This window comes from Mobula birostris, chromosome 4 (assembly GCF_030028105.1).
Source record: "Mobula birostris isolate sMobBir1 chromosome 4, sMobBir1.hap1, whole genome shotgun sequence".
NCBI classification, from domain to species: Eukaryota; Metazoa; Chordata; class Chondrichthyes; order Myliobatiformes; family Myliobatidae; genus Mobula; species Mobula birostris.
Window position 1 is genome coordinate 10,595,928 of NC_092373.1, and position 27,900 is coordinate 10,623,827.

General features: G+C 44.3%; 1 pseudogene; it reads right to left on the bottom strand.

Annotated features, from left to right (window-relative positions):
• Positions 1–248: 248 nt before the first annotated feature.
• On the bottom strand, positions 249–27,893 carry LOC140196980 (extracellular calcium-sensing receptor-like; annotated as a pseudogene).
• Between the last annotated feature and the right edge of the window lie 7 nt (positions 27,894–27,900).

Consider the following 27,900-nt stretch of genomic DNA (forward strand, 5'->3'; position numbering starts at 1 on the left):
AATCGGACATCACATTACTGTGGAAATAAACATGTGGCAACGATTAACATGGTTGCATTCCATATTAAGGCATTCCAACTGTGCAATCTAACCTTTTTGGAGAATGTCTTGAATGATTTTAAAACACTGGATTTCAATTATCACAGATGTATCCTGCTGATACACGGAAATAAATAATCAAAACTACGTTTTCTGATACAGAATTACACACCCCTAAACGCAAAATGAATACGACCGTAAGCAAGTAGTTACTGTGATGTCCTTTTAGCCATCATATGTTTCTTTGTATTAATGTCCGGTTTCAGTAAGATAATGTAACATTTCGGTGCAAATATACACACAAGCAGACCGAAGCTCGATGCCCAGATAGCAAACACTTCAACAGCCACAGTGTACCCTTTCCTGGAGAGCTCACATAGGCCGGAATAAAAGTTATCCAAACAGCGGAAAAGATCAGCATGCTGAAGTGATGTACTTGGCGTCTTTGAAATTGTCCGGGAGTTTCCGAGCAAAAAATGCAAGCACTAAACACAGGACAGACAACAGAGCAATATAGGCCGAGACTACGTAAAAGGCGGTCCATGCGCCGACGTCACATTCCAGAATAATGATGTTCCTGTAATAGTTCATGTTTTTCAGGGGGTAGGGAGGTGACACACTTAGCCAGACAATGCAAACTAAACCTTGGAAAAATGTAAGGAGGAAGACGCCCAGACGTTGCTGCGCCGGCCCAAACCATTTCATCACACTACTGTTCGGAAGAGTTGCTTTAAATGCAACCAATACAAGAATGGTTTTACTCAAGATGCAGGAAATGCAGAGAGCGAACACAACTCCGAAAACTGTGCGGCGCAATATGCAAGACCAGCCGGACGGTTCTCCAATGAAGGTGAGCGAGCAAATGAAGCAAAGCAGGAGGGCGAAGAGGAGCAGGAAGCTGAGCTCGGAGTTGTTCGCTTTGACCATGGGAGTGTCACGATACCTGTAAAAAATAGCAGCTGTGGCCAATGTAAGACACATTCCCACAAGAGCAAGCGTCACTAATACAAACCCTAGAACTTCTCGAAAGGAAAGGAACTCAATATTCTTGAGGACACATTGGGTTTTTGCTTGATTGGACCAGTATTCCGAGGGTCACTTGATGCAACCCGTGGCATCTGGAAATTAATTATTTTATGAGACAACCCGTGAGAGCACAGAAATGGCGAATTGAGAGATATTGCTGTGCATCTCAACACTTACCAGTGACGTTGCTAATTTCACCATCCGCGCAATCTGTACAGTCAAAACAACATATCGGCTGCCCCTTCCGGCTGACTCTTCTTGTTCCAGGATGACATGGTTCTGAACAAATTGCTCGGGGTATCTGAAGCAAAAGAAACACCTTGACTGTGTTTGTTTATTGGTCATTAATATGTCTATGCGCGTGTTTGAATTTGACCTTTTTCGATATTGTTCTCAGTCCACAAATGTTCCCTGAATCCGACCTTTATTTTCTTCAAATACTTTTAAAATTAGAAATGAATTTGATTTAAATTGAATTGAGTTTATTTATTGCATCCTTCACATACATAAGAATTAAAAATCTTTATGTTACGTACGTCTCCGTCTAAATGTGCAATGTGCAATTTATATTAATTAGTAATAAATAGTATGTACAACATAACAGTCAATATAGCACAGAAATAAAATTGCGTAAATTAATTAGTCTGATGGCCGGTGGAAACAGCTGTCCTGGAGCCGGTTCGTCCTGGCTTTTATGTTGGGGTACCGTTTCCCGGATGGTAGCAGCTGGAACAGTTTGTGGTTGATGTGGCCGGGGTCCTCACTGATCATGCGAGTACTTTATACGCTTCCGTCTCAGTAAACGTCCTGGATAGTGGACAGTTCACATCTACTGATGCTCTGGGCTGTCCGCACCACTCCCTGCAGAATCCTGGGACTGAGGAATGTACAGTTCACAAACCAGGCAGTGATGCCGCCAACAAGGATGCTCTCAATTGCGTTCCTGTAGAAAGTGCTAAGTGTAAGGTTTTCTTCTTTTATGTTACTGCAAAGGTGAATAAAATGGCTTCACTGTACTGTTAACTGCTGAGACAGTCGTTCTCTATAGCAGTATGTTTGGATTATAATTAGTGATAACGGTACTTGTATTCATTTGCTAGCCAATTGGGATAGATGTTATTCTTTCTGTCTGTGTGAAAGCTGTTAGTTTGCGCGGGCTTCAGGCAGAAAGCGCGAAGAGGATAAAGAGTGAAGATGTGGCTTGAGGAGATGGTTGCCGGACCCGCTTGGACTGGATATGGGGCGGGAGCCCAGGGGTCGACAACGAGCGAAGGAGGATCAGCGAAAGGAAATCCGTGAGCTCCAACGTTGTCCACTGGGCATGTTTATCAGATTATTGGCACCTTTTATTTGTTTTCCTTTTCTTCTGTTTCTCTACTAGCCCCATACTTAAATATAAAATCTTAATCGTTTAACCGCACATTGCGGACTGATTGTTATTTCGGGGTGCTGATATTACACAGGGGACACAACACGCAGCATCCACCCAAACCAGAGTGCTAAGGTTTCACCGGTCAGGGGGTTATCACCCCGAGACCATGCCACTTAGCAAAGCGAGTGTTACATTTGGGGGCTTCGTCCGTGGATTTGATTCAGTGGGGTGCTGTGTGATTGCCCTGTTTAAATCACTGCTACTGTGCCTCTGTGGGACTGCGGTTAGTAACGGGTTGAGTGGGGTGGGTATTCGTACCTTGGATGAATTGTTAATTCGAATTGTGAATATGGTTAAAGCTGATGACGAAGTTGAAACCGCAGCGCAAAAGTTTGACAAAATGTCGGGTTCAGACCTTGCTTCAGCGCGGGCTAGCGCTGACGTCACGGAGGTGGAATTGCCAGTGTCTATTGGTGCTCCAGGTGAGGCAGGGCCAGGGGCTGTCCATGCTGTCAGGAGGGAGGGTGAAGAGTGGTTGGAATGTTCCAGCTATTGCAGCGTCCGCCCGTTTTTTGGAACAATGTCTACCCCTAAAGGGACGGAGGCGTGGGCGGAGCGGACCTCTCAGTTGTTAGGTGAGTGGCAGTGCTCGGCTGAGGGAAAGCGACAGGGATTGGTTGAAAGGTTGAGTAGGCGGGCTAATGATGGTGTTAGAACTGTAAGGTTCAATTATCCCGTAGTGACAGCCGTCAGTTATCTAAGCCTGGGAAATGTATTTAATTCGACTGGAAGTAACATACAGCACCTGTGGGGCTTTCCAGACCTGTTTTAGGAGATTAGGCGAAAGCTTTCAGTGTATCTTCTCCGGCTGGTGGGTGGGGGCAGCTAAATTGCTTGCAGTGACAGTTGATTCATTTAAGAGGATCAGCCTCTCCCTCAGTTGTTCAGCTGATCAGAGAGCTGTCGGAAAAATTAGTGGAGGCCCAGTGGGGGAACGGCTTGGGGTCTCTGGGCGACAACGTTCCCAGCAATGTACCAAGGAGCTCCCGAAAGGAAAAGACCCTATTTCTCAAGGCTTAGAGGGACTATGCGCCCGTGTGTCGTTACGGATATATGGAAGCTATGCTAAAGCCATCCTCGACACCGGGGCGCAGGTCAAGTTGCTGTACAGTTCGTTTTACAACCAGTATTTGAAGCATTTACCCTTGTCACCATTCAGGAACCTGGAAATTCGGAATATCAGTGTTGGGGATTATCCAGAAGACGATTATGAGTCAGTGAAACTGGACTTCCCGGAGGCCAAGGTGGGGGTGTCTGAGGTTCATGAATCTTTAGTGCTGATATGTCCGGACAGCGTTGAGACGAGCAGCGTTTTGATTCTGGAGGGGACCAACTCCCCACTGGTGAGGAGGCGCATGCGTGCCTGCCAGGAGAAGATGGGTGAGAGCTGTTTCGAGGCATTGTCTGTGCACCCAGTGTTTCGAGCTGCTTGTGAGGGCTTGTGTAGCAGCATTGGGCCGGTACCGAATTTTAAACGAGAGCCAATGGTGGCACGGCCTGAGGGAAATATGTGCGGGTGAGCCCCTCTTAGTGGATGCTCTGACGTACCATGGGGGGGAGGGATGTTAACCGCTGAAGACACCACGGTGAGAGAGCGGTTGCGGCGACTGGCCCCTGTAGACGTGGAGGACGCAGGTAGCGAGCGTGTGTGTGGGTTATAGGACCCTGAACAGGCGCACTGTGCCTGACAGTATGCGGTCCCGAGGGTCGAAGACGCGCTGGTCTGTCTAAGTGGTGCGAAGTGGTTTAATGTGCGGGATCTGAGGAGTGGATGTTGCCAGATCCCGATGAATGAGGCCGACAAGAAAAACACGGCCGTTATAAGTCCGCTGGGATTCTTCCAGTCCGAAAAGATGCCCCAGGGCATATCCGGAGACCTTGCAATTTTACAGCGGGGCATGAGGAAGACGGCGGAGGATGTGAAATTGTTTGGAATGTTGGTGTATTTGGATGATCTCTTAATATTTGCATCTGCCTCCGAAGAATATGCAGCAACGATGTTGCAGGAGCGGCTGAGAACTAAAGAGTTGAAACTTTCTCTGGACATGTGCCAGGTCTGGCGAAGGTCACAGCTCGTGAGTGACTGTCTCTACGAGATCACGTTTGAAATGAAGACGGAGAGACAGAATTCCCAGCAGAGATTGGAAAAAGTGATACAGAACAATCTGGAAGACTTACAAGTTGGGGAAGACAAAGAAAGCTGTCTGACTAAGGAAAACAGAAAACAGAGAGCCCAGAGAGGGGAGTTTGACTACACTTCCGTGGAGGTGGAGCAATTGAGGACAGATCTCGGAAGAGGGAAGCGGATGCTTGAAGGGAACCTGAAGATGACCATAGACAGTTTAAGTGAAGTGTAAAAACTGGAAGTTGACCTGGAAGAAGACATCGGGAAGAAAAGGCTGGAGATAAGTTCAGTGAACACTAAACTGAAGGCTGAACACACTTTAACTGCGGCTTTTCAGGTCAGGGTGGAAGAAGCTGGTGTAGTAATTGCGTCCCAGCTTGAGATGGCCAAGAATCGTGAGTCAGAACTGCTAAGACTGTGGCGAGAGTTGGAGGAGTCCAGGAAGAAGCTGTTGTCTCGATTACAGGAGGCTGAAGAGGCTGAGGAGGCTGCAAAAGCAGTACAGGGCATGTGCCTCAGCGGCAGAGAACCTGCCAGCAGCTACAAATCGAGGAAAAGGGGAAGATACGGATTCGATGGATGATGAGATGGAGGTGTAGTACATGCTACCATTTCCTAACTTCGCCTTGTTGGATGAAGAGACTCTTGGCCCTTCCCCCACTGAGCCAGATGGCGGAGGGGGGGGGGGGTGCGGTCTAGCTCTGGGCAGCCAGGGTTACTGCAGGACCCTGAAGGAGAGACGGGGTGCTTGGACACAGGACAGGAGGCTTCGAGATGCAGTGGGGGCACGAGTGAGAGATTGAAAGAGGATTTGGCAAGCAGACCAGACCTATCTCCAGTAGTGTCCAAGCCTGAAGGGTTTAGGTGAGGGGGGTATTGAGGTCTCGGAGGATTAGGAAACCCCAAGACAGATTGGCCGATGTAGCGCCCGAGGAACAGGGTGTAAGGTCTACTGTTTGGGGATCAATGTGACTGTTCGAGTTTTTGTGTCTGCAAGAAGGGTTGGCAGTTATTTAGAAGTTATGAGACATGACTAAATTTGGTGGGGGGAGAGTGTAAGGCTTTCTTCTTTTATGTTACTGCAAAGGTAAATAAAATGGCTTCTCTGTGCTGTTAACTGCTGAGACAGTGGTTCTCTATTTGTGTATGTTTGAATTATAATTAGTGATAATGGGACTTGTATTCATTTGGTATTCAATTGGGATAGACGTTATTCTTTCTGTCTATATAAAAGCTGTTAGTTTGCGCAGGCTTCGGGGAGAAGGCGCGAAAAGGATGAAGAGAGAAGAGGTGGCTTAAGGAGACGGTTGCCGGACCCGCTGGGCCCTGGGCTCGGGGCGGGAGCCCAGGGGTCGACGACGAGCGAAGGAAGATCAGCGAAAGGGAATCCGTGAGGTCCAACGTTGTGCACTGGACATGTTTATGAGATTAATGCCGCCTTTTGTTTTCCTTTCCTTTTGTTTCTCTACTAACCCTATACGTAAATATAAGATCTTAATCGTTTAACCACACATTGTGGACTGAATGTTATGTGGGGGTACTGATGTTACACAGGGCATACAACACGCAGGATCCACCCAAACAAGAATGCTAGCTAAGGTTTGGCCTTGGCCGGGCAGGGGGTTATCACCCGAGATCATGCCACTTGGTAAAGTAAGTGTTACATAAGGATTTTGGGGCTCATGCCAGACTTCTTCAAATGACTGAGGTGAAAGAGGAGCTGGTGTGCTTTTTTTTTCACAACACAAGCTGTATGTACAGACTACTTCAGAATCTTGTTATGTGTATGCCGAGGAACTTAAACCTGTTCACCTTCTCAACCCCAGACCAATTGATGTCAATAAGCGTTAGTCTGTCTCTATTCCTCCGGTACTCCACAACCAGCTCCTTTGTTTTTGCGACATTGAGGAAGAAGTTCTTTTCTTGACACTATAGGAATGATGTGGAAACCATAGAGACGGTGCAGAGGAGATCTGCAAGGATGTTGCCTAGTTTGGGGAGAATGCCTTCTGAGAATAGCTTGTGTGAACTCGGCCTTTTTTACCTTGGAGCGATGGAGGATGAGAGGTGACATGATAGAGGTGTATAAGATGACGAGAGGCATTGATCGTCTGGACAGTCAGAAGTCAGTCCTGAGAGTCACCTGTGTTGAGCCCACTCTTACCAACTTCTGGCGATCTGACAGGAAGTCCAGGATACAGCTACACAAGGCAGGGTGAAGACAGACGTCTCTGAGCTTGTGGTCGAGCCTGGAGCTAAATGCTAAACTGTAATCCAAGAACAGAATTCACACATAAACTTCCTTCTTCTCCGGATGTGTAATGACGGTGTGTAGAGCTTGCGTCATCTGTCGATCGGATGTGTCGGTAGGCGAGTTATAGGGGGTCCAGTGTGGGTGGTAGTAAGCTGCAGATGTCGTCTTTAACCAGCCTTTCAAAACTTATGTTTGTTATTGAGGTGAGTGCGATAGGACACCAGTCATTCAGGCATGTTACTTTGATTATTTTTTTTAGATATGGGAACAATCCTGATGTTTTGAAGCAGGAGGACACTCTACACTGGGAGAGGGAGGGATTAAACATGTCTGTAAACATGCCTGCCAGTTGGTCCGAGCATATTCTGGGTACCCGTCTTGGGATGCCATTGCGTCCTGCAGCCTTGCATATGACATTAAACTCGACTTCCCTTTTCAACCATTTCGTTCCTTGAATCAGGAGTATCGCGTACTCTGTTTGTAAACGAGGATCTCCATCCAACCCACTCACCAGCCACATACACCTTCACGTCCGATGGCGCTACCTTTAGTCCCAGATAAATTGTAAAATAACATTGCTTCTGAAGCCTTTTTCAACCATAAGTAGCAGTTGGAGAAACAATGAATGAATTTTCGTGGATCTGCGACCAAATTTGGAACGGAGAATTAAAAGCCCGTTCCAATTCTATACAAGCATTATGTAGCTAAGATACAAGGCAAGGTTGCATTCAGCAGCACTGTTTTAAAGATATGTAACTGTCATAGCGGGAGTAGTAGAACGTATTGCCTCGCAAGGACTCAATGAAAGAAGATATTGTCACATTGTACTTCATGCACAGTCAGATCACGGCAGATATACGATCTGCCACTTCGCCACCACGTTCGATTCCATTCAAACACCTATATGACGTAATCTTTAAAATATCTAGTACTTGAACTCTGGCATCCTTCGGGGGCAGCAAATCCAGGAGATTCACCAACAACTGCGGCAAAAAATGTCCAATCACGTCATTTTCAAATGATCAGCATCATAGCTCGTGTGTGAACCACCTTTTTTGAGGCTCCTACTGCACAAACCATATCTACATCTGCGTTTAAGGTTATATTTTATACTGTATGTTTGAATAAGTTCATCCCTTGTAAAGCAAGAGCATTATTTGCAACAATCACATCTATCGCCAATATCACCCATATCACAAGCATGCAACCAATTTCCGTTTCACAAAAGAAAATTAATTGTAAATGAAGGACCTTACCCTATTTCCCTCCGTGCTGCACATGATATCGCCGATATTAATCATCAGTTCGTGACCTGGCGGAGCCGTGCCATCATAATACCCAATGTTTATAATGTCAACTCTACCCTTCAAATTCGTTTGCAAGTTCACGAACTCGTATCTTGGCACTGGGTCTCCATTTACATCAAAGTATACGGTTTCACCCGTCTTGGCTGTGAAATTCACTGTGCGCAGGTAGTGCAGCAACTAGGACGGAATAAAGCAAGGGAAGCTTATTTTTAAACGGATCGTACGATAAAACTGTCATCAGACCACACTTGCAAAATTGTGCTCAGTCCTAGTCCGGTTAAAATGACTAATACGAGGGTGCAAAATTTTGAGGAGATTGGAGGACGATATATGGCTCGTCGTTGGTAAATTTGTTTTTACACAAAGTATTGTAAGTGCATGGCACGCGCTGACAGGGACATCTGAACTATTCCCTGAAGAGTGCATGGCTGACAGAAAATTGGAGGGCTACGTGGGAGCGAATTGTCAGATTGATCTTTTTGTCCGATGTCTGATCGGTACAACACCGTGCACCGAAGCATATGGACTGTATAGGAAAATTTATGATATACAAATGTGAAACGAAGGTTTAGCGGCCATAAACGGAAATGGTGACTGAAGTATAATGGACAGCGGTTGAAAGCACAAGAAAATAGAACAATATCAGGTTCAACTGTAAACATACCTGTCCATGCTGTTACTGAGACTCTTGATTTAGCAAAGGAAGTACAGCCCTACCTGCCACGGCTGGAAGGTTGAAAGTTGCGCACAGGTGTTATTCGTAAAGGGCCCCGTTACCTTCTTCGCAGGTTAACATATCGGGGAGTGCGTGAGCGATGGAGTACAAAGCTTTGTACACGTGGTAAGAGCTCCGGTCCTTTATCGTCGGAAGATAGTTATTTTCTATGCCATCCATTTTCTCCTTCCCTGAGCATTGCCGAATAGCATCTGAGGGATTTCCCGGGCTTGTCCCGTTGTCTGTAGTAAAAGAGCAGGTGAATAAAGTTTCCCAGAATGTTGCCAGGAAAATTGGAAGGATGGACATTATGAAGAAAATCTCTGAGATCATCTATCTCTGCCCTGCGTGTGGCCGGACCTATTGTCCCGGCGAGATAAATTGCCCTTTCTGCAGGCGGAAGAAGATTTCTTGTCACCCACCCTTCACTTCTAATCCATTGAATACCGGTTACATTTTGACGCCAAATCTCGTTCAACAAAATTCGCATATCACCACCTTGGACAAAGGACACGACTACTTTAGTAGACGCCTGTTTAGTCACCTGGACAATTTTACTGATTTTTTCTGGCGGGTCGGTCCTGTAAAAAGACTCAGAGCAGGCAATGCAAAACCCAAACTTTTCCACATGTTCCATAAATCCTTGCATTCCGAAATTACCGTAATCGGTATTACTTCTTATCGTTCCAATCCATGTCCAGCCAAATGTCCTCACCAATTCAGCAAGGAGTTTGGACTGGTACTGGTCGCTGGGAACGGTTCTCAAAAACGTGGGGTATTCTCTCTTATCGCTGAGACAGGAGCAGGTGGAGTAGTAACTAATCTGTAGAGAAGGAGATAAATTAATTAATACGTGGATCAGACTTTTAACTATCAGTGACTGATGCACCAATAGTGTTTCATTCTGAATGGCTTTATTTACCACGGAACTGTAATTCTTAGAATACAGCATGAAACATAAACCAAATATGTAACATCATTAACCGGAAATTACTGGTATACTATACAATTTTTCTAAACTACTTACTTACTACACTACAAGACACTCACTTAAGGTGAGGTGGGTAAATACTAATGCAATGCGGTGGGCACAGCTTTTACGGAGAAAGTGATGGCAGCCCGAAGTAAATTGCCAGAGTTGCTGCTGATGGCAAAAGCATTTAAGAGGCTTTCTGATAGGTACATGAATGTGCAGAGAACTCATGAATATGAACATTGCGTAGTCAATAGCAACTCTTTCGTTAATAGTTTAGGTTTATGTTATTCTATGTTCTGTGTTCTGTGATCCAGTATAACAAAACATAAAAAAGGCTAAAATTAAGTAAGTAGAATATATTATTGTGAATAGAGCATAACCAAAGTCTGGCGGATTTAGATTATTATAAAACCTAAAGGTACTCTGTCCTGACATGAGAATAGCATGTTCATGTTTGTGCTAATAAAGTGACTTCACCGGTAGATTAAAAATGCTGTCAACGATTTGATACCATACCAGCGGAACCCCAAATGATCCGATTGCTCTTGCGGCTACGATAGAGTGTCTAGATGTATCGCAGCCAATAATGGCAGCGACCATAGAGGAGCCTCTACATTCCGGAAATTCAGTTGATTCTTCTCCATTGATCAGCTCTAGCGCTGCTTCAGAGGCGATCGTTGGAGATGAGCAGTCATCGTGGATCTCATACCCCAGTGCGATCCCCGGCAAGAGATTCTCATTCGGATTTATTTCTTCAATGGCAAAAATCATCGTCTGAGCCAGTCGGAAGCTTTCAAAGCCAAAACTGTGGGATCAATGTTAGAGATCACGTGACCATAGTACTCAGCAGTGCAATTAAGCCATTTCACACATTGACTCTTTTCAGCCATTTGATTATGGCTGATTCAGCTGCATTCTCTCCGTGACCTCTAGAACCCCTATTACCCTCGAATATAATAGCTCCACGACCGTCTGTAGCAAAGAGCACCACGTCACTAGGTAACTCAACGTGTCATCATCTCCATTTCAATGTGACCTTCTTGTATTTAGATGCAGTGTCCCCTGGCCAATCTATTTTACACTATTGGAAACATACTCTTCACGTCCGTACAATAAGGCCATTAACATTTTCAATAGTTTCAATAACACCCCCCTCAAACATCCAAAGTCGGATAAGTACACAGTGAACAAACGCTTCTCATGCCTTAACCCTCTCATTCCAGGAATCATTCAGGTGAACCTTCTCTGGACCCTCCCCAATGGCAGCATAGCCTTGTTTTTAGATGTATTGCCTAGAAGCTGCACATTATAAAGAGGATGTGATATAAGTATGCACCTTCCGAATTCAATCATATACTCTAGATACCGACTGCGAAATATATCTAAGCCTCTCATTATCCTCTAAACTTCTATCGTCTCCTATCAGACTCCGCCCCACCTCAGAGTAAACAACACAGGCTTTTCCATCCTTCCCTTCTATTACAGGCACTTTAACCTATGCAAAATCCCGGTAAAGCTGTTCTGCACCATTTCTAAAGGCTCCATATCCTTCCCATAATGGAATGACTAAGTGAATGTAATGCTCAAGATGCCGTCTTGCTGGACTGAAAGGCACAAGAAAAAAAGATTCAGAAAAATGCATATCTAATCTTTAAATATTGACGCACGCTCTAAGGAGTTCTTTTCACTATAGTAAAATAACATAATATTAAAATTCAAGCATATATAAATACCAGGCCGTTCATCGTCCTGTGCAGTTCAAACTGCCTTTCATAAAAAGTGCCTTATAGAGATACAAAAGCAAACGTTGATAGTCATTTATACGGATAATTGGCTGGTGGAAACTGACCAAATGCACCTGATCAGTCGGCATGGCACGATGGACCGAAATTACACATTTGTCTGACATGAACGCCCATTTTTTTTATCTTACTATGACTCGAACAAAGTTTCTATTACTTGCGTCGTGAAGAGGAGTGTTAAACTTTAACGCAAATTATATAAGGTAAGTGACACAATTTTGCAAGTCGCATATAACAATTACTAATTATTTCGGAAGTATCCCTTCTGGATACATCCTGGCTGGGCGTGATAAATGCTCTACATGTGACCGCAAGAATATGCCGAGAGATGTGGACACACCTCAGCATATCACAAAATACACCTTGCTTCCATGGCTTCTGCCTATTCTTCTGCTGCCGTTGCAAAGGAGACAATAACCTTCCTCTCATGGGGCAGAAGATACAAAAGTCTGGCTATACGCACCAATATGCTCAAGAACAACTTCTATTACAATGTTAAAAGAAGACTGAACAGACTTTTTATACATTAGAAAAACTCTTGGTCTCACATCTTGCTGAGTCAGGGAATTACCCCTCATTGAATTCCCTCACCGTTCTTTCTCTGTAACGGTCTCACATTATCCGATCTATTTATGCCTTACATACTGTTCGGGTCAAATTCCACCCGTTTTTCGATTTGACAGCAGTAAAAACAACCAAACTGCCATTTTTAGCCGAAATTTAATAACCTTTCCTAAAGTGATCCAAAATGCGCAAAGATATTTTAAAAAGGTATACTTTTGTACAGCTGCTAAAATATTTGTACATTGAGGCTGTTCCGGGTCAAATTTGACCCATAACTACTGAAATGGATTTTAGATCTCTGAAACATTAATTAACGATTAATGTACATTGAGTCTGTTCCGGGTCAAATTTGAGCCGCAACTATTGCAATGGAGTTTAGATCTCTGAAACATCAATTAAGGTTAATCACCCATTTACTAATGTCAAATAGGCTATTTATACATTCTAAATAGAACTATGGTTCCAAAATTTGTATAGGCGATTGTTATGAAGGGATTCTTGGGCCTTGTCAAAATTAACCCAGACCATACTGTCCGGATCAATACACTGCACCCGGCCTACACTTACAATTCGATAATGTGTTTCCAGAACAGGTACGGGCTGTGCAACGACACCTGCCTCATACCATAACAGCACTGACCGCCATGTAGAAAAACTATCTCAATTCCTTTCATTCTATTGCTTAACTCGTCCTCTATACATTCCAATACATTATTTCCTCTCCATTCATCCTTAATTATGGAATTCTTTTTATGTGTAGGCTACTGTGGGAGGCGAGGGGGGAGAATTCTGAGCCTCTGGCGATGATCTTTGCATCATCAATGGGGGCTGGAGAGGTTCCGGAGCATTGGAGGGTTGCGGATGTTGTTACTTTATTTTAGAAAGGGTGTAGAGATAGCGCAGGAAATTATAGACCAGTGGGTCTTACCTCAGTGGTTGGTAAGTTGGTGGACAAGATCCTGAGAGGTAGCATTTATGAACATTTGGCGAGGTATATTATGATGAGGCATGGCCAGCATGGCTTTGTCAAGTGCAGGTTGTGCCTCACGAGCCTGAATGATTTTTTTGAGGATGTGATTAAACTCATTGATGAAGGAAGAGGAGTAGATGTAGAGTACATGGACTTCAGCAAGGTATTTGATACGGTACCCCACAAGACTTATTGAGAAAGTAAGGAGGCATGGGATCCGAGGGGACATTTGTTTGTGGATCCAGAACTGGCTTGCCAAAACAGAAGGCAGAGAATAGTTGTAGACGGGTCATATACTGCATGGAGGTCGGTCCCCAGTGGAGTGCCTCAGGGATCTGTTCTGGGACCCTTACTCTTCGTGATTTTTATAAACGACCTAGATGAGGAAGTAGAGGGATGGATTAGTAAGTTTGCTGATGACACAAAGTTTGGAGGTGTTGTGGATAGTATGGAGGGCTGTCAGAGGTTAGAGCGGGACATCGATAGGATGCAAAACAGGGCTGAGAGGTGACAGATGGCGTTTCACCTAGATAAGTGTGAAGTTGTTCAGTTTGGTAGTTCAAATATGATGGCAGAATACAACATTAATTGTAAGACTCCTGGCAGTGTGGAGGATCAGAGGGATCTTGGGGTTCGAGTCCATGGGACGCACAAAGCAGCTGCGCAGGTTGACTCTGTGGTTAAGAAGGCATACGGTGTATTGACCTTCATCAATCATGGAATTGAATTTAGGAGTCGAGAGGTAATGTTGCAGCTATATAGGGCCCTGCTCAGACCCCACTTGGAATATTGTCTTATTTCTGGTCGCCTCACTACAGGAAGGATGTGGAAACCATAGAAAGCGTGCAGAGGAGATTTACAAGGATGTTTCCTGGATTGGGGAGCATGCCTTATGAGAATAAGTTGAGTGAACTTGGCCTTTTCTCCTTGGAGCGACGGAGGATAAGAGGTGACCTGTAAGAGGCGTATAAGATAATGAGAGGCATTGGTCGTGTGGACAGTGAGAGGCTCTTCGCAGGGTTGAAATGGTTGCCACAAGAGGAGACAGGATGAAGGCTCTGGGAAGTAGGTACAGAGGCGATATCAGTGGTCAGTCTTTTACTCAGAGAGTGGTGAGTGTGTGGAATGGGCTGCCGGCAACGGTGGTAGAGGCGGATATGATAGGGTCTTTTAAGGGACTTTTGGATAGGTACAGGGGAGCTTAGAAAATAGAGGGTTGTAGGTAAGCCTAGTAATTTCTGAGGTAGGGACATGTTCGGCACTACTTTTTGGGCCGAAGGACCTGTATTGTGCTGTAGGGTTTCTACGTTTCTATGTTTCTATTATGGAATGCCTTCTCGAAATCCAAGTAGACAACATATACTTGTTCCTCTCTATCCACTGCGATCGATATATTTTCTAAAGAACTGGGTGGAGCAGAGGTTGGTCGGCAGAAAACAGAGAGTGTGAAGAAAGGAATCCTGATCAGGCTGGCTGCCGGTTACCAAATGAGTCGGTATTGGGACCGCTACTTTTTACGATGTATGGCAATGATTTGCACTACGGCATTAATGGATTTGTGGCTATATTTGCCAATGATACAAAGTTAGCTGAAGGAGTGGGTAGTGTTGAGGATACAGAGAGCCCGCAGAGGGACTTAAATAGTTCAGGGGAATCGGCAAGGAAGTAGCAAATGAAATACAATGTTGGAAAGTGCATGGTAATGCACTTTGGTGGAAGAAATGAACAGGTAGACTATTATTTAGATTGGAAAGATTATTTAGATTGGAATTCAAAATGCGGAAATGAAAAAGAGACTTGGAAGTCTTTGTGAAACATAACCTAAAGGTTAACCTCCAGATTGAGCCGGTTGTGAAGAAGGCGAATGCAGTGTTGACGTTCATTTCTAGAGGTATAGAATATAATCGCCGAGATGTGTTGTTAAGGCTCTATAAGGCACTAGTGAGACCACACGGAGTATTGTGTGCAATTTTGGGCTCCTTAATTTCGGAAGGATATACTGATATTGGAGAGGGTTCAGAGAAGATTCACGAGAATGATTCCAGGAATGATATGGTTGCCGTATGAAGAACGTCTAGCAACTCTTGGGCTGTATTTCCTGGAGATCAGGAGAATGAGAATGGATCTCATAGAAACATTCCGAATGTTATAAGGCCTGAACAGATTAGATAGAAATCAAAATAACAGAAAAACCTACAGCACAATACAAGCCCTTAGGCTCACAAAGCTATGCCGAAAGTGTCCTTGCCTTAGAAATTACCTAGGACTTTCCCATTGCCCTATATTTTGCTGAGCTCCATGTACCTGTACAGGAGTCTCTTAAAACACCCTATCGGATCCGCCACCACCGTCGCCGGCAGCCCATTCCACGCAGTCACCACTCTCTGCGTAAAAAAATTAGCCCTGACATCTCCTCTGTACCTACTTCCAAGGACTTTAAAACTGAGTTCTCTCGTGCTAGCGAGAATTCTGAATATCCATACGTTTAATGCCCCTTATAATCTTATACCCCTCTATCGGGTCACCTCCCATCCTCCGTCGCTCCAGGGAAAGAAGCCCGAGTTCTGTTCCATAAAGCATGCTCCCCAATCCAGGCAACATCCTTGTAAATCTCCTCTGCATCCATTCTATGGTTTCCACATCTTTCCTATAAAACTGAGCACAGAACTCCAAGTGGGGTCTGACCAGGGTCCTATATAGCTGCAACATTACCTCTTTCTTCTGAAACTCAATCCCACGATAGATGAAGGCCAATGCGCCCTATGCTTTCTTAACCGCAGAGTCATCCTGCGCAGCAACTTTGAGTGTCCAATGGACTCGGACCCCATGATCCCTCTGATTCTCCACACTGCCAAGAGTCTTAATTAGTAATACTATATGCTGTGATCATATGAACCTCTCACACTTATCTGGGTTGAACTCCATCTGTCACTTCTCAGCCCAGTTTTGCATCCTATCAATGCCCCGTTCTGAACGCTGACAGTCCTGCATACTATCCACAATACCTTCCATCCCACCTTTGTGTCATCAGCAAATTTACTAACACATCCCTCCGCTTCTTAATCCAGGTCAATTAGCTATAATGGACAGCTATATACAGCTTGGATAGCTATATGGACAGGAAAGGAATAGGGGGTTATGGGCTGAGTGCATGTCGGTGGGAGGAGGTGAGAGTAAGAATTCGACACGGACTAGAAGTCCGAGATGGCCTGTTTCCGTGCTGAGATTGTTATATGGTTATATGGTTATTATTAAAAATCACAAAGAGTAGGGGTCCCAGAACAGATCCCTGTGGCGCACCACTGGTCAACTGACACCATGCAGAATATGACCTGTCTACAACCACTCTTTGCCTTCTGTAGGCAAGCCAGTTCTGCATCCATAAAGCAATGTCCCCTTGGATTCCATGCCTCCGTACTTTCTCAATAAGCCTTGAATAGGGTACCTTATCAAATGCCTTGCTAAAATCCATATACACTACATCTACGGCTCTACCTTCATCGATGTGTTTGCCACATCCTCAGAAAACTCAGTCGGGTTCGTAAGGCACGACGTACCTTTGACAAAGCCATGTTGACTATTCCTAATCATATTATGCCTCTCCAAATGTTCATAAATCCTGCCTCTCAGGATCTTCTCTTTCAATTTACCAGCCACTGAAGTAAGACTCACTCGCCTATAATTTCCTGGACTATCCTTACTCCCTTTCGTGAATGAGGGAACAGCATACGCATTCCTCCAATCCTCCGGAACCTCTCCCGTCTTCAGCGATGATGCAAAGATCATTAACTGAGGCTCAGCAATCTTCTCCCTTGCTTCCCAGAGTATCTTGTGGAATATCCTGTCCGGTCCCGGCGACCTATCCAACCTGTTGCTTTCCCAGAAGGTCCAGCACATCTTGCTTAATATCTACATTCTCAAGCTTTTCCGTCCACTCAGGTCATCCTTACAAACGCCAAGATCGTTTTCCGTAGTGAATACTGAAGCAATGCATTCATTAAGCACCTGCACTATTTCCTCCGGTTCCATACACACCTTTCCACTGCTACACTTGATTGGTCCTATTTTTCACGTCTTATCCTCTTGCTCTTCACATACTTGTAGAATGCCTTGGTATTTTCCATAATCCTGTCTGGAAATGCCTTCTTATAGCCCCTTCTGGCTCGCCTAATTCCATTCTTAAGATCTTTCCTGCGAGACTTATAATTTTCTAGATTCCTATCATTACCTAGTTTTTTGAAACTTCAAAAGCACTTCTTTTCATCTTGACTAGGTTTACAACAGACCTTGTACACCACGGATCGTGTACCCTACCATCTTTCCATGTCTCATTGAAACGTACCTATTCAGAACTCCACACGAATATCCAGTGAACATTAGCAACATTTCTTCTGGACGTTTCCCTGAGAAAATCGGTTTCCAATCTATGCTTCCAAGTTCCTGCCTGATAGCCTCATATTTCTCCTTCATGAAATTAAACCTTTCCCTAACGTGTTTGTTCCCATCCCCCTTCAATGCTGTGGTAAAGGAGATAGAATTGTGAACACTATCCTCCAAAATGCTCTCCCACTCAGAGACCTGACACCTGACCAGTTTAATTCCCCAATACCAGATCAAGTACAGCCTTTCCTCTTGTTGGCGTATCTACATATTGTGTCAAGAAACCTTCCTGAAAACACTAAACAATCTCTACCCCATCTAAACGCCTCACGCTCGGAGATGCCAATCAATGTTTGGGAAATTAAAATCACCCAATAGAACAACCCTGATATTATTAGTCCTTTCCAGAATCTGTCTACCTATCTGCTTCTCGATGTCCCTGTTACTATTGGGTGGTCTATATAAAAACACCCAGGAGAATTATTGACCCCTTCCTATTCTTAACTTCCACCCACAGAGACTCTGTAGGAAACCGCTCCATGACCTCTTCCTTTTCTGTATCCTTGACACAAACTTTGATCTACAGTGTCACGCCCCACCTCTTTTGCTTTCCTTCCTATCCTTTCCGAAAAATCTAAAGCCTGGTACCTGAAGTAGCCTTTCCTGCCCCTGCACCACCCACGTCTCTGCAATAGCCACAGCGTCATAGCTCCAAGTGCTGATCCACGCTCAAAGCTCATCCGCTTCATTCATGATACTCCTCGCATTAAAACAGACACATCTCAAAAATTGGACTGAGCGCGTCCCTACTCTATCAACTGGTTAATCTCTCTTTCGCACTGTCTCCAAGCTTTCTCTATTTGTTAGCCAACCTCATTTTCCGCTGTCTCTTCAGTTCGATTCCCACTCCCCAGCAATTCTAGTTTAAACTTTCCGCAATAGCCTTAGCAAACCTTCCTGCCAGGATATTGCCCCCCCCCCCCCGATTCAAATGCAACCCGTCCTTTTTGCACATGGCACACCTACCCCAAAGAGGTCCCAATGATCCAGAAATCTGAATCCCTGACCTTGCTCCAATTCCTCAGCCACGCATTTATCCTCCACCTCATTCTATTCCTATACTCACTGTCACAGGGCACAGGCACAATCCGGAGATTACTACCTCTGAGCTCCTGCTTCTTAACTTCTTTCCAAACTCTCTGTAGTATTTTTCAGAACCTCTCCCTTTTCCTACCTATTAGAGGTACGACCACTGTTGCTTCCCCAAGGTAGGCTGATCACTCCCCCCCCCCCCGCCCGCAACATTACTCAAGCAGGAATACTTATTATTAATTCGGAGACAGCCTCTGGTGCAAACTCTATTATCTGCTTTTTGCCTTTCCCTCTCCTGATTGTTACCCGTCTCTCTGCCTCCTGTGGTCCCGTGGTGAATACTTGCCTATAGCTCCTCTTTATCACCCAATCACTCTCCCTGACCAGACGAAGATCATCGAACTGCAGCTCCAGTTCCCTGGCGTGGTCTCTAAGGAGCTGCAGCTCGACACACCTGGTGCATATTTGGTCGTCCGCGAGGCTGGGAGTCTCTTGGAACTCCCACATCTGACAGCAAGCACAGAAAACCGGCCTGACGCATATACTTTCTGCCTTCACTTTAAACGGATAACCTACCTGGCCTCTACCCCTTACCGCCTGAGCCCCGTTGAGCCAAAACCTTCTTCCTCTGTCCCCCACTACTCCGTTGCCCGCACCTTCGACGCCCGCACTTGAAATCTGTCTTCCTCTTAAACTCTTCCGTCTGTTGTCACTGGCCGACCTCCACACTCTTTCACAGTCGTGTCCATTTCAAACCGCTGAAGAAATGACCGTCACCATTTCAACTCAGCTCGCTTTTAAGCTCTTCCCGCTGTTCTGACTGGCCGACCTCCACGCGCTTGCGCAGTCGTGTCCCGTTCAAACAGCTGAAGAAATAACCAAGTCGACAAGATGCATTTCCGTAGTGAATACTGAAGAAAAATACTCATTAGGTACCTCTGCTATCTCCGCTGTTCCCATATACATTTTTCTGCTGTCACACTTGATTGGTCCTATTCTCTTACCTCTTATCCTCTTGCTCTTCGCATACTTGTAGAATACTTTGCGGTTTTCTTTAATGCTACCCGTCAAGGCATTCTCTTCACCCCTTATGGCTCTCCTAATTTCAAAGTAAGCTTCTTCCTGCTAGCCTTAAATTCTCCGAGATCTCCGTCACTACCTGTTTTTTTTTCAACATTTCCTAAGCTATTTTTTTTCTTCTTGACTGGATTTGCAACAGCCAGTTTACACCACGGTTCCTATACCCTAGCGTTATTTCCCTGTATCATTGGAACTTACCTAAGCAGACGTCCACGCAAGTATCACCTGACCATTTCTCACATTTCTTCCGTACATTTCCCTGAGAACATCTCTTCCCAGTTTATGCTTCCAAGTTCCTGCCTCATATTTCTCCTTACTCCAATTAAATGCTTTCCACATCCCATTCCCATTCTGACATGTCTATCCACGGCATCCTCTACTGTAAAAATGAAGTCACACTCAGGTTGGAGGAACAACACCTTATATTCCGTCTGGTTAGCCTCCAACCTGATGGCATGAACATCGACTTCCCTAACTTCCGCTAATGCCCCACCTGCCCCTCGTACCCCATCTGTTATTTATTTTTATACACACATTTTTTCTCTCATTCTCCTTTTTCCCCCTCTGACTATACCCCTTGCCCATCCTCTGTTCCCCCCCCCCCCCGTCTTTCTCCCCGGACCTCCTGTCCCATGATCCTCTCGTATCCCCTTTGCCAATCACCTCTCTGGCTCTTGGCTCCATCTCTCCCCCTTCTGTCTTCTCCTACCATTTTGGATCTCCCCCTCCCCCTCCCACTTTCAAATCTCTTACTAGCTCTTCCTTCAGTTAGTCCTGACGAAGGGTCTCGGCCTGAAACGTCGACTGTACCTCTTCCTAGAGATGCTGCCTGGCCTGCTGCGTTCATCAGCAACTTTGATGTGTGTTGCTTGTCTGACGTGTCTGTTCCTATCCCTCCCCAATGCTGTGGTAAAGGAGATAGAAATGTGAATACTATCTCCAAAATGCTCTCCCAATGAGAGATCTGACATCTGACCAAGTTCATTTCCAAATACCAGATCTAATACGGCCTCTTTTTTTCTGGCAAAGTTATTTCCGATGGTAGGGGATTCTAGGACAAGAGGGCACGATTTCAGGATTTTGGAACTGAGATGTGGAAAAATTACTTTCGTCAGAGTGTGGTAAAGCTGTGGAGAATTTGTTGCCACGAGCGGATGTGGACTCCAAGTCATCGGGTTTATTTAAGGCAGAGATAGATATGTTCTTGATTAGCCCAGACATCAAGGGGATGAGGTGAAAGCAGAGGTGGCGCAATGACTGGAAGAATTGGATCAGCCCATGATTGAATGGCGGAGAAGACTCGATGGGCTGAATGGCCGACTTCTGCTCCTATATATTATGGTCTCATGGTCTAACTCCAGTAGGTTTGTCAAACTGCATCTACCCTTCATGAATCTACGTAGCTTCCGTCTGTTGAAACCACTTATATCTAGATATCTCGCTATTTCTTTGTTGAGGATTCAAGCATCTTCTCGACAACAATAACTAAATTAAATGGCGTGTAGTTACCCACCCTTTGTAATGAATTCTGTTATAAACGGAAGCGTGGATTTCAGCTTCATTAGTTAGTACCACCGTGTCTACTATAATCTCCGTCATTACTTTCAGTAGCCTGGGACTCATTTCATTCAGACGAATGGACTTGTCCACCTTGACACCCATTAAGCTGCTCATCGCTATCTGTTCGGATAAAACACTTGTACCGAGGGCTCATGTCCCAACCAATTCATAACATCGCTTTTGGCGTGCTGGACGTGTGCTCTACAGAGAAGGTCGACAGAAAATAGACTTTCTGGGACTCAAAAATTTCCAAATTACCAATAGTAATTCACGCTTCTTGTCTTCCAAGGGACATCCGTTTACTTTATCTACCTTATTCTCTATGTAATTATACAGTCTGTATTTGTATACCGTCCCAGTTTAATTTCACAATCTATCTTCAGTTTTCCAATTGTTTCCTCAGTAGTTCTTTTTTGCTTTTCAAAGTTTTTCCAAGATTTCCAGCAGTTCTTTGTTGTTTTAAACTCTAGATTTCAGCATTTCACGTAATTGCCGCCGCCACTTTTGTATCTCTCCAAAGATTACAAAAATCTCTTTCACAGTAACACCCAAGAGTAACAATGTATAACATCAAAATGAACAACAATTGCCTGTCGCAGAACCAACTATGCCGGATACCTTGTATCGGCATAGAAGTGAATGCCCTCATTAATCAGATGACAAAAATGCTCATCTGCCGTTGTGGTAATTCAACGAAAACTTTTTTCCAGAAAAGGTGCACCTCCAGCCGTCAAACTATTTAATTTAATTGTTGTACTTTTAATTTGTAGATACAGGTCGATAAAAGGCCTTTGCCCCAGACTCCACATATGTGAGCAATAGAGCAACTAACCCGTACACCCTTGGGAAATGTCCTATCTTTTTTTTGCTGCGATATCCAGGCTGAATACCAGAACCACTAACGTTCTACGCGACAACAGTATCATAGAGCAAAATATCTATAGACTATTCCCTGCAAACCTGCATAGTGCCAGGATATTCTTTTAATGGCAAAGTGGTGATCAAAGTACTGAATAACAAATAAATATTTCTGGAAATACACAAGCGAGCGCTGCTCCCATCATTTCACGTTGATGTACAATATTAAAATTACCATTCCACCAAGCTGCAACACAGGAACTAAAAGACGGTGACAAGTGTATGTAAACTTATTCGACGATAATTAGCTATCGAATTCAATTATCTACTGAATGGTTAATAGCGAATTCTACAAGATAGAGGGTTGAAGAATTGCCAGTTTTCAAGAAGTTAACTCACGTTTTGCACAGGGTGCTTTTCGGGGAAAAGGTAAATGTATGGAAGTCGTGAATCGGATCCAGATGTATTGTGAATATCCCGCCGATGGTGATGTCTCCATCTTTGGACAAAACAGGTAAACTGACTTTTGCTCGACGCTTGCAGATTATTCCATGTGTTTGTGGCTTCGCGACCAATAACAGGATAAACAGAAACGGAGACATATCCTGCTGAAGGGACCTTTCACGATCAGAGGGAAGAGCCTGGATTTATATTGTCTCCCTCAAGATCCGAAGACGTCCCAAAGTGGTTTACCACTTCAGTTACTATTGCAATACATTTAGTCTCCGAAGACGACATGGTGTATAGGGACACGTGTATTCACAGAGAAGCAGCTGGGGGAATTCTCAGAGAAGAAGAATTACGTCCAGCAGATGAAGGCAACCGTGCTCTCTCAGCAGCGTGTAAAGATTTTCTAATGAAATCCAAAGGAACCCCGGACAGGTTCAAGGTTCTGTACTGTTAATAATTGAAACCAGATATGCAATTTCATCATTAGACACATCATCCGATTCAGATTCCAGCATTTGCACTCTTTTGTTTCCCCAACAGAATACGAGTATCACTGATAATTTCACACACGGCTAGCACTTGGAAAGAGTTGAGAATATCAGCCAATAATGATGTATTAAGGTACGAGAGCGGGAGTCTGTTACTAACAAAGAATTCTATCCGAGAGGCACAACATCTCCATCGCGAATTATCTTAACATTGGTCCCGCGAAAAGCTGTGTCCTTTGCCCCCGAATATACTCCCTGTAAATTCATGACTCCGTGGGCGTATTCTGCTCGAAATCCAGTGACACGTTTGACGATGACACACTGGAGGGTGCAATATTACACATAATGTTGAGGCGGTGTACAAGAACGAGATAGTGAGCTTATATGGTGTTAAGATAAAAATCTTCCAAAGTATGCAGAAAATGTAACGGTGGTCGTTGACTTCAGGAATTGCGGTGGTGCACGTGCTGTACTTCATTTCAACGATGTTGAGCTTCTGAGGATTGAGAGCTTCATAGGATTTAACATCGCAAAGTTCAAATTTCAAAGTAATATTATCAAAGTACATTTTTGTCATCATATACTGAGATTATGTATCTTGAGGTCAATTCAGATTAAATACAAAGAAACACGGTAGAATCATTGGAAAACGCATAGAACAAGACAGAAAACTAATGTGTAAAAAAACAACAAAACGTGTAAATACATTAAGAAATAATTATATTAACAGGAACATATCCAAAAAAAAACAAGAACTGGAATGACAAAGTTCAAAAAAAAATTATGTTCATTCCAATGCACGCAGATTAACACGGCCTGCGACAGAAGTGGGGGGAGGAATAACAGATATTATAACTCTACACGATAGTCAATTAAAACTTTTAAAGATATAATTTCATCAACGAAAACAAGATTCAGCACTCCACAGAAGCATATCCATTTCTGATAACAAATAGACACTACTGAACTTGAAAGAGAGCACAACCCAGAAAAATGAAACATCATCGTTATTGAAAAGGTTAACCAATACCATAGCATGACCCACAATGGAGGATATCCTCATTCTCTGGGCAGACTAGATTTCGACAATCTGGTGTCGAAGGCCTGGCTCAGAGTTCGAAATCTCTTCCCAGAAACAGTAGAATTCCTGGTGGCAATGCAGGACCAGGTGAGTAAAATAAACAAAAATATCACACATTCATAATAAAGGAACAATGAATTTAAGAAAATAAATGTAGCAAAATCCGAGAAATAAAAAAACAGAAACAATTCAACGCATTACAGTATCCCACTGCAGTTTAATACAATCTGATTACTTACACAAACAAAATCGAGTGGAAAATATAATTCACCAAACTCTTGCTTTAACGTACAAACTCATGAAAGAAACCACACTTTCTGCCTTAATTAGTGACAGAAGGTAAAACATATCTCTTCCCAAATGTGAATTCTCAAATGCCCCATTAAAACACCGCCTTATTACACATTCACAAACGATATATACAATTCCATCATGCATCTCGCAATTCATCACCACTCACTTACATAAATCTAGCATTATCATGGAAAAGGATAGAATCAGAAAGGACAGGAAAATGTTTAATTGGGGAGGGCAAATTATGAGGCTATAAGACTAGAACTTGTGGGTGTGAATTGGGATGATGTTTTTGCAGGGAAATGTACTATGGACATGTGGTCGATGTTTAGAGATCTCTTGCAGAATGTTAGGGATAAATTTGTCCCGGTGAGGAAGATAAAGAATGGTAGGGTGAACGAACCATGGATGACAAGTGAGGTGGAAAATCTAGTCAGGTGGAAGAAGGCAGCATACATCAGGTTTAGGAAGCAAGGATCAGATGGGTCTACTGAGGAATATAGGAAAGCAAGAAAGGAGCTTCGGAAGGGGCTGAGAAGAGCAAGAAAGGGGCATGAGAAGACTTTGGCGAGTAGGGTAAAGAAAAACCCCAAGGCATCCTTCAATTTTGTGAAGAAAAAAAAAGGATGACAGGAGTGAAGTAGGACCATTTAGAGATAAAGGTGGGAAGATGTGCCTGGAGATTGTGGAAGTGAGCAAGGTCCTCAATGATTACTTCTGTTCTGTATTCACCAATGAAAGGGAAATTAATGATGGTGTGGACAATAAGAGTGAGGTTGATGTTCTGAAGCATGTTGATATTAAGGGCAAGCAGATTTTGGAGTTGTTAAAATACATTAGGACGGATAAGTCCCCGGGGCCTGACGGAATATTCCCCAGCCTGCTCCACGAAGCGAGGGAAGAGATTGCTGAGCCTATGGCTAGGATCTTTATGTCCTCTTTGTCCACGGGAATGGTATCGGAAGATTGGAGGGAGGCGAATGTTGTCCCCTTGTTCAAAAATGTTAGTAGGTATAGTCCGGGTAATTATAGACCAGTGAGCCTTACGTCTGTGGTGGGAAAGCTGTTGGAAAAGATTCTTAGAGATAGGATCTCTGGGCATTTAGAGAATCATGGTCTGATCAGGGACAGTCAGCATGGCTCTGTGAAGGGCAGCTCGTGTCTAACAAGCCTGATAGAGTTATTTGTGGATGTGACCAGGCATATAGATGAGGTTACTGCACTGGATGTGATCTATATGGATTTTAGTTAGGCATTTGACAAGGTTTCACACGGTAGGCTTATTCAGAAAGTCAGAAGGCATGGAATCCAGGGAAGTTTGCCCAGGGGTATTCAGAATTAGCTTGCCTGCAGAAGGCAGAGGGTGGTGGTGGACGGAGTACATTCAGATTGGAGGATTGTGACTAGTGGTGTCCCACAAGGGTCTGTTCTGGGGCCTCTTATTTTCGTGATTTTTATTAACGACCTGGATATGGGGTTAAAAGGATGGATTGGCAAGTTTGCAGATGACACAAAGGTTGGTGGTGTTGTAGATAGTGTAGACGATTGTCGAAGATTGCTGAGAGATATTGATAGGATGCAGAAGTGGGCTGAGAAGTGGCAGATGCAGTTCAACCCAGAGAAGTGTGAGGTGGTACACTTTGGAAGGACAAATCCCAAGGCAGAGTACAAAGTAAATGGCAGGATACTTGGTAGTGTGGAGGAGCAGAGGGATCTCAGGGTACATGTCCACAGATCCCTGAAAGTTGTCTCACAGATGGATAGGGTAGTTAAGAAAGCTTATGAGGTGTTAGCTTTCATGAGTCGAGGGATAGAGTTTAAGAGTCGCGATGTAATGATGCAGCTGTATAAAACTCTGGTTAGGCCACACTTGGAGTACTGTGTCCAGTTCTGGTCGTCTCACTATAGGAACGATGTGGAAGCATTGGAAAGGGTACAGAGGAGATTTACCAGGATGCTGCCTGGTTTAGAGAGTATGTATTATGATCAGAGATTAAGGGAGCTAGGGCTTTACTCTTTGGAGAGAAGGAGGATGAGAGGAGACATGATAGAGGTGTACAAGACCCCAGTGCACCACTGCTCAATACAATAGGGCATGGCTTTAAGGTAAGGGTTGGGAAGTTCCAGCGGGATATTAGAGAAAGGTTTTTTTACTCAGAGAGTGGTTGGGGCGTGGAATGCCCTGCCTGAGTCAGTGGTGGAGGCAGACACACTTGTGAAGTTTAAGAGAATACTAGACAGGTATATGAAGGAATTTAAGGTGGGAGTTTATATGGGAGGCAGGGTTTGAGGGTGGGCTCAACATTGTGGGCCGAAGGGCCTGTACTGTGTGTACTATTCTATGTGCTATATACCTCTAGAAATGAATGCCAACAATGCATTTACCTTCTTCACCACCTCCTCAACCTGGAGATTAACCTTTGGAGTATCCTGCACAAGGACAGTTGTCTATCATCTCTCTGCGCCTCCTGATAGTCTGACTGCATGTTATCTTTGCTTCATTTACCAACCATCCTATCCTGTGTTCCCCCACTCTGGTACCCTCCTCGGCAGCTCTAACAAACCTGCCTGCAAGAATATCGACTCCACTAGAGTTCAGGTGCAACCTGTGATTTTTGATCAGGTCATACTTCCCCAGAAGAGATCCCGATTATCCATGAACCTGAAGCCTTCTTCCCTGCACCAGATGCTCTGCCAAGCATTATTCTTTCAGAGCACCCTGCTTTTACTCTCACTGGCGATTGGCGCATGCAGCAGTCTAGTAATTGCTACCCAGGAGATCCTGCTTCTTCAGCTTTCTACCTTGTTCTCTACATTTTCTTTGAATGACCTTTTTGCTTTTCCTTTCTATGTTATTTTTAATAAGGCATGTACCAGGACATCCCTCTCCCGTCCTCTACAAAATGCTGTAGACGGGAACTTGGACGTCCCTTACCCTGGCAACTGGAATACCATTCAGCTGTCCCGTTCATGCCCACAGAATCTCGTGCACGTTCCTCTGACTATTGAGTCCTATATCACTATCGCTACCGTCTTCTCCCACTTTCCGTTCAGCACCATGGACCTATGCTCATTGCCAGTAATCTGATCTCTGTTGCATTCCCGTTCGACCATCGCAGTATCCAAAACGGATGGCCACAGGAGTTCTCTGTGCTAACTGCCTGTTTGCATTTCCATTTCTCCTGAGAATCATTCTGCTACTTGCCTTGTGGAATTTCGGGGTGACTATTTCCCTGTTACTCTGGTCGATTGTCTCCTCACTTTCCCGTACAAACCGAAGGTCATCCACCTGCGGCTCCGGATCCATAACACGGTCTTCATTAACCGGGAGCCGGATGCACTTCACGCAGATGTGGTTCTCTTGGAGACTTTGGGTCTCCGAGGACTCCAAACCCCGCATGAAGAAC